The 7394-nt window shown below is 35.4% G+C and overlaps 1 long non-coding RNA gene across 1 annotated transcript; it reads right to left on the bottom strand.

The window, feature by feature from the left end:
• Window positions 1-3284: 3284 nt before the first annotated feature.
• Window positions 3285-7056, bottom strand: LOC149692199 (uncharacterized). The gene is made up of 2 exons (XR_016382647.1): window positions 6199-7056; window positions 3285-6134 (listed from the first exon to the last, which is right to left on the bottom strand). It is a non-coding gene; the product is annotated as an uncharacterized LOC149692199 (long non-coding RNA).
• Between the last annotated feature and the right edge of the window lie 338 nt (window positions 7057-7394).

Genomic DNA, 7394 nt, shown 5'->3' with positions numbered 1-7394 from the left:
CCAAGTGTTTGCGGCTAGATCCCCTCGCGCAATGCGGACGCCTCGATATGTACAATCTAGAGAGACCTTGGAATATCTATATAATATGGCCTTTCACACAATGCCCACTCGAGCGTTTTCAATTAACTAGGAAGCGCGTAGGAAGAGATTGGAACGGGTGTCGTCGTCGTCGTCGTCGCTGTCGTTGTCGCGATGTTAAAATAGCTCCATCTTCATTCCTAGACTTTCAATTAAAAGCGAACGTACGTGTGTGAGAGGAGAGAGAGAGAGAATTATTTAAAGGAAAAGTTCAGGTAACGTAACATTGTACCTTTAAAGAACAGCCTTTTTCTAAATATAAAAGGAATTAAATATTAAAAAGTAAATAAATGATCTCTTATTACAATATGATAATTAGTACATTTAATTCGTCTTATAAACGAGGACTACTGCGACATCCATCCGCCATTGGTTTAGTGGCGTCTGCTAAACTGAACCACTTACCCCTACGGTATTGGTTGGTTGAATTCTCAGTATTTCTCACAGGCTGAAAGAGGTAAGGAAGTGTAAGTTGTTCTGGCTAGCAGACACCACTAAACTAATGGCGGATGAATGGCGCAGTAGTCCTCGTTTTTAAGACTAATTTTGTAATAATATATAATTACATTTTAATATTTTATCTTTTATATTTTGAAAAAGGCCGTTCTTTTAAGGTATAATGTTATGTTATGTAACCTGAACCTTTCCTTTAAAAGGGAGATGAGGCTCACTTACTAAGTACTATATAGCTTTGGTCGCCAACTGGATTCCAGCTTGATATAATTCGTTCTCGCCTGCGTCACTCCGACTGACTCGTCTAGACCATTTTCCTAGAATCATACACACTCTGTTTAAATATTTTGGAAATTAGTTATTGGGAGATATTGTTGATAAATTCCAGAATGATCCGGAAAAATCTAAATGATGCAGCCGCAGTTAAACCATAAATAACAGTATTTCTATTCAGGGTTAACTTTACGCGTTATTAAATAAGTTGAAAGGTTTCACGAATCGAATTTCCTGTATTGGATAAATAATTAAATATATTTTGACAGCCAAAGTTATTGAGCTGCAAACCTTATCCTTGCCCAAATAGAATCTTCTTCCATTGGTGGGGAGGAAAGGAGTGGAAAAGGAATGGCCATATTTCAGATAAATGATGTAGGTGTAGATAGGAGAGGAAATATAGTGTTTATTGCCCCGATACGCCACTGTACTGATATTTCAAAAGGAGGCTTTTTTCCGATTCTTTCCTTAGCCAAAAAAAAATAGGCCCTATTCCTAACATTTTTTTTATTTTGCTCCTTATCATCCCCAATCTTACGCAGAATCCCCCAATTACCGGAGAACGAGAAGGGTCCGCGAACCTTTGGTTGGATATATAGATATATATAGATATTTTTTTCTAAAGACGTTTATAGGGAATATGAAATATGGTCGAAGAAAGCTTCCACGAAAAGAAGATAATATATATATGTATGTGTATATAAAGAAAAAATGGCTGATATAAAAATAGATAGGGTAGCATCATCCAATTCCGAAGCGGTGATTCGAGATGAATTTATTATTAATGTAAAAAAATAAGGAGGTTTTTGGGTTTTGATGGTAGATAGCTAGCTAGATATCATATCGATCGTCAAAAGTTTACAGGGAAATATTTTATAAAATAAATTCCAGGATTCTATATGGTATCATTTATTTATCTTGGAATTGTAAAATTGAAAGAAATCAGGATATTTTTTGTTGTTGTTGCTGTTAACTTCCTGTGGGAAATGAAACGAAAGTGAACTTTTTAATCTAAAGACTTTATAAAATAATGAATGTTTCCAATATATACAATATGAAACAAGATATGAATTTAAAATAGACGAATTTTTTTAGGTATATTATTCTATTTAACGACTAATTCTAAATGAACAAAGAAGTAGTCTATGTTTTTCTTTCTACCAAATAGGTTAATTGCAAATTATCGTCTTATTTCTTATCGCGAAAACATTTGATTTATTTCATTTATTTAATTTAATTTAAAGAAGCAGTAACATCCGGACTAATTAAATTTCATTGCATGATTTAATTTTTAAAATTGAATTTCCACAAAGATTTGATATAATATATAGAATTAAATTCGTCATTAATTATAACTCTACTAAGTCTAAGAGACGATAATAATCATTATTTAATCCAGTTACGGATAAGTTTTGGAGAGAATTGGAGGCGCCTTCAGGAACAGTAACTGAATGAACTTGTAGCCAGTTCGATTAATAAAATCCTTAATTTAGTTAGTAGGACCCCAATAACCCGAACCCTTTATCTTAATACATTGATCCGAATTCTCCTCCCCCTCCCACGCATTTTTCTTTAACCCCCCCCCTTCCTTAAAGGAAAAGAAGGAAATAAAAAAATCTTCGATCGAGTGTCCGTTCCAGGCATCTAAATCATTTTGGGGTATTTAGCTTCAGCGCCATTTTTTTTTGATTTTTTTTTTTATAGATTTTTCACTTTTTTTTTTACATTCTTTACTCTTTAAGATTGGAAAGTAAGTTATTTTCTTGGCACCATCGTATAAATTGACGTATAAGAAGGTTTCACGTTGGGGAATTTGACGTCGTCCTTAAACCTCGGATAGTATGCAAATTTTATGGCTTTTTCCTGGGCCCTAAGGGGGTGGAATAAGGGCCCCCAAAAATACCAAGGGCTAAGGAAAAGTTTGTATATTGGGCCTCTCGCTTTCCCCTTTTTTTCTCGGAAGGGATATTTTTATTTTCGCGAATGGAAATGAGGGAATAAGTTGAAGAAGAAGGATTTTTTGAAAGGCAACCCTAGGCATTTTCCTGGGTCAAAATTTTCAATCTAAGTATATACCGCGTTAAATAGCGGGGAAACCTCGTACGTTTTGATTGGGTTTAGATACGGCTTCGTTTCGCTATACTTTTAGATTGAAAATGGATTCTAGACTTTTATATAGTCTCTGGTGAGATTCGAGGATTTCGGGGAATGTCGGGAGTTGAAGCTTTGAAACCTAGGCCTAGAATAAACAAGATGGCCCCGGCCAGATTACACTTTTGCGCGCCCTCTAGTGACTAGAATTAGTATTACTATATTCATTGACCCCGACAAATTTATAATTTTCAGGTTTTTTTCCATTGTTTATAAAATAGCATTCCGATTATGAATAAAACCAATCTAGTAAGAATTTGGTTTACAGTTTAATTAAATAAGTAATTAACTGTAGTGTTCAAGTCTTGGTGGATTAATTAGGCTAGATATACTAATCAATATCCAAGATTTATTCTACCATATGATTATGGTCATTCGTTACATTGGGTGGCAAGGATGCCGCTTGAGTGCGGATAAAGAAGCGAGGAGTGTTCTCTCCTATACGCGATGTACGAGGTTACCTCCCATTTTTAAAATGTGAGTAGTTTTTGGTAATCGCCATCTAATGAGCGAATTCTGTACTTTGATTTTATTCCGTATTTTAAAAATGGCCGCGGACAACAACAATCTTTATGACACAGAGTTAACCCTTTGTCAGGTCCCGAATGAAGTTTGCAAACCCATGATCTCCACTCCCTTAAATCCCTATCACTACTTTTACAGCCAAGAACGGAACATGTTCTACCCCAGCTTGCCATTTTTACTTTTCAAAACTTACTAATTACCAATGAGAATTAAAAAATATGTTCAAATCATCGGATTCACCGAGCCAAAGGATTTCAGACGAAGGTTTTGAACTTCCTGCTTTTGAACGCTAGATGGCTTTAAACACCGACGTTTAAAGAGACAAAAATACCGAATTTTACGCTTTACTTCGACGCTAGATGGCGGTATCAAAAACTACTAAGACGCAATGGCAGCCCCCCTTGAATTTGCCTGGTAAACAGACAATTAGAAAATGGGGGTTACAATCAATCGATATCTGAGGATGGGGCGCCATCTAGGTTGTGTTTGGAATAGGCGGGAATTACGAATATAGCAATACTCTCCCGTGAGATTAAAACCCAGTGACTGTATGAGTCTTAAGATAATGTGAGGGTTTAACAATAAAATTCGAAGATCATTGGCAACTTGTAATATTGCGCTATGCATTTGTAACAGTTTGGTTGAGCTTAATGAGGTAGATTGTAATTCAGATTTAACTTTGTTTAAGTCACTATTTTATACTGTCCTTTATGAGGTTATTGTTATTGTGGTGAAAAGTTTGTTTAAAGTCATTATTTATACTGTCCTTTATGAGGTTATTGTTATTATGGTGAAAAGTTTGTTTAGCTTGGTTTAGCTGCTGTCTCATAGGTTGAGCCTTTCAGGCGCTCGTCTGTTTCGGAGTGGGTTGCGGCGAATTGGTGTTGCGGATGTGGTGGTGGTCCTTGGGACCAGTGACCCTCGCATTAATTATTATTTTACCGGTCCCACTATAAATTAAATTTCTAAAATGGTGAGAATAAAAAGCACGTAAAGACACAAAAGTAAAGAAGCTGGAAATTCTAATTGAATTTGAATTTTTTACTGTAGGAAAAAGTAGCATATAACAATCCATAACAGTTAACTTTTATTTCTTATCACAATTTTTCAACTAGTTGCCACTAAATATCAATCAACATGTCTAATGATATTTGAAGTTCTTAATCCTTTTCTGAACTAGCCTTATTCCTTATTGCATTTTCCATAAATTCAGCGGCAATATCTTCTCTCGCTATCAGTAAGCCAGATCAAAATCTTGTAATGTGACCATGCACTACTGAGAAATACGATTACTGACAACTAGTACTGGCTATGGTCTAGACTGTCGACTACAAGAGACTCATTCTAGAGTATAGACGCTAGACAAGATCAATAGTCAATAGAATACAAAACTTTTGTAGGGAAGTTGTAGCCAAGGAGTACTAACTACCTAGGAGTAGAATTGGTAGAAAATGAGTTGAGATAGAAAAATTCTAAAAAGGAACCCCGAATTTATAAACTGGTCCCACCGTCTATTTTTTCCAAAAACCCTAATTAATAAAGTGCTCCCTGATACCACTGACCCCAACTTTTGGAATAAATAAACTGGTCCGAGCAATTAATAAACTGGTTTGGGACTTGTAAACCTGTCTTATTTCCTACCCTGTAGTGACGAGCCCATGATGTAAACAATAAAGATGGCCGCGAGCTACGAGGTTTAAGCCTCGGTCTTTAGTGTATCGGGACGGGGGGACGGGGACTCGGGGACTCGGGGTCCGAGTAAAATTGTCCATGCCCATGCCTTTTAATAATTATCTTAATGTTCTTTTTATTGATGATTGTTTATGCCTATTAATATTTATCTTAATGTTCTTTTTATTGATGATTGTTTATGCCTATTAATAATTATCTTAATGTTCTTTTTATTGATGAGCTTAAGTTGTAAATTTTTAATTCGATACTTTCAAAGTAACGTTAATTAAACCTTCAATACCTTGATTTAAATTTTAATTTATAATCCTTATTTAATTTAAGGATGATGTCAGTTTGTAAGTCTCGTTAATTTAATTCCCCCTTTCCCACAGAGAGGGTCTGAAAATTTAAATCACTTGGCAGAGACTGGAGATCTTCAACATTCAGTGACAGACTCTGAATCTCAATGGGCATTTAAAAAACTGTATAAATTTAAATTGAAATTCCAAATTATAATTAAATACTTTTTGTTTGATATGTTGATATTAACGTAATCAATCCTTGAATACTCTATTGGTACTATCAACACCATCGTTAAATTTATTACTTAAATAATATAATTTTTTTTAAATATAATAATCAAATTAGAGACTTATAATTAGTTAACTTTAAATGAGTATGTTTCACTGATTAAAATTACATTTCTAAAAATTGTTAGGTTGATAGCACTTTCATGTTTCATGTAGAAATTTCATATTTCCGTGGATGGAGAGATGAACACGTTGATTCCGTTTGTCGTTGATTGAAATTAGATTCATTTTGGTCATAAATTTCATTTTATATTTTGAGTTGTTGATTTTATGAGATTGTTGATTTTATTTTTATAATTATCACTTACGTAACTGTTATTAGTAGATGAACCCAGCGAGAGCGGAAACTGCCAAAATGATTAGTTAATTTTGCAAAGAATCTGCAATTTAATTCTGCAAAAATCTACCTATTATTTTATGTCAGTTCCGTTAAGTGATCATTTAATTTTAAACTTGCCAAACAAATAGTGAGCAATGGTACCTCCGTCCCAAACTAGTTATAGTTTTAAAACTCTGACTCGAGTTTCATTTTGTTAATACATTTAATTTTATTAGTAAATCAACCTGCCTAACTTTTAAGCAGACGAGTCTTAAAAAACGATATCATTGGTGAAATTAGAAAACTCTCTCTGCTTAGCGCGCCTTCTGTCGGGGAGAACCTTAATTTCTTTTTTGATTAATATGATAATATTAATTGTAATGTTTAAGTTCCCAAGTAGAAATCTAATCTTGCCTAGGATTAAAAAGATATATAATAATTATAAATTGCAAAAAAAAATTGCAAGCAACTGTCTCTCCTCCTCTAGCGCGATACAATATATATTCGACAGCATCCAGTGGCGGGCGTCGGGGAGGTGGGGGGTCCATACAGTTGCACAGTTCTCTCTCTCTCGTCTCCCGCTAAACCCACGCAGTAAGTGCGGGCGTCGGGGAGATGGGGGGGGGGGTCCATATCCTAACTCTCTCTTTCTTCTCTTCAGTATAATTTATCTCGCTTTATATTACAAGCAAGCGTGGCTTCGTGGTAACGCGCTCGCTCGGACGTCTTCACTGACGTCTCGTATGGATTGGGATATCGCGGGTTCGAGGCCCGGCGCCGACGGGAAAATAATTTCAATTGAAATTAAATACGTTACGCCACCTATGAGGTGTGAGGTGTACTACGGATGAATTTCGAGTCGAAAATTCGCGGGAAATTTGAAATTCAAAAAGTTTATTTATGAAGAATCTTATTATGCGGTTACACCAAATCCAGCCAGCCGTCCAGCCAACAGAGGTCGGAACAATACTTTCGAGCTCTAAAGAGCGCAAAAGTAAAAACGTTTGGAGGAGATTGGAACGTAATAAATAAGGTCAGAATTTTCTCCCCAAGTTTTCTAATGCCTGAGAGAGAGAGAGAGAGAGAGAGAGAGAGAGAGAGAGAGAGAGAGAGAGAGAGAGAGAGAGAGAGAGAGAGAAAGTGTGTTGCTCCCTTTTATCAAAGGTTGATGTAACTAGGAGTAGTAAAGTATACATGGAGTTGAATTTGAATTTAAACTATAAAGTTTAATATTTTTAGTGAAGCACCACGTGTCGAATAAGTTACAGTAATAACCTTAAAAATGCTCCTGGTAACGTTTGTATGTATCATCCACGCTTTCGTGACTAAAAATC

Source organism: Phalangium opilio, unplaced genomic scaffold (genome assembly GCF_054372755.1).
Source record: "Phalangium opilio isolate 3A_F unplaced genomic scaffold, DU_Popi_V2 ptg000024l_1, whole genome shotgun sequence".
Taxonomy (NCBI): domain Eukaryota; kingdom Metazoa; phylum Arthropoda; class Arachnida; order Opiliones; family Phalangiidae; genus Phalangium; species Phalangium opilio.
This window is presented reverse-complemented; position numbering and strand designations above follow the sequence as displayed.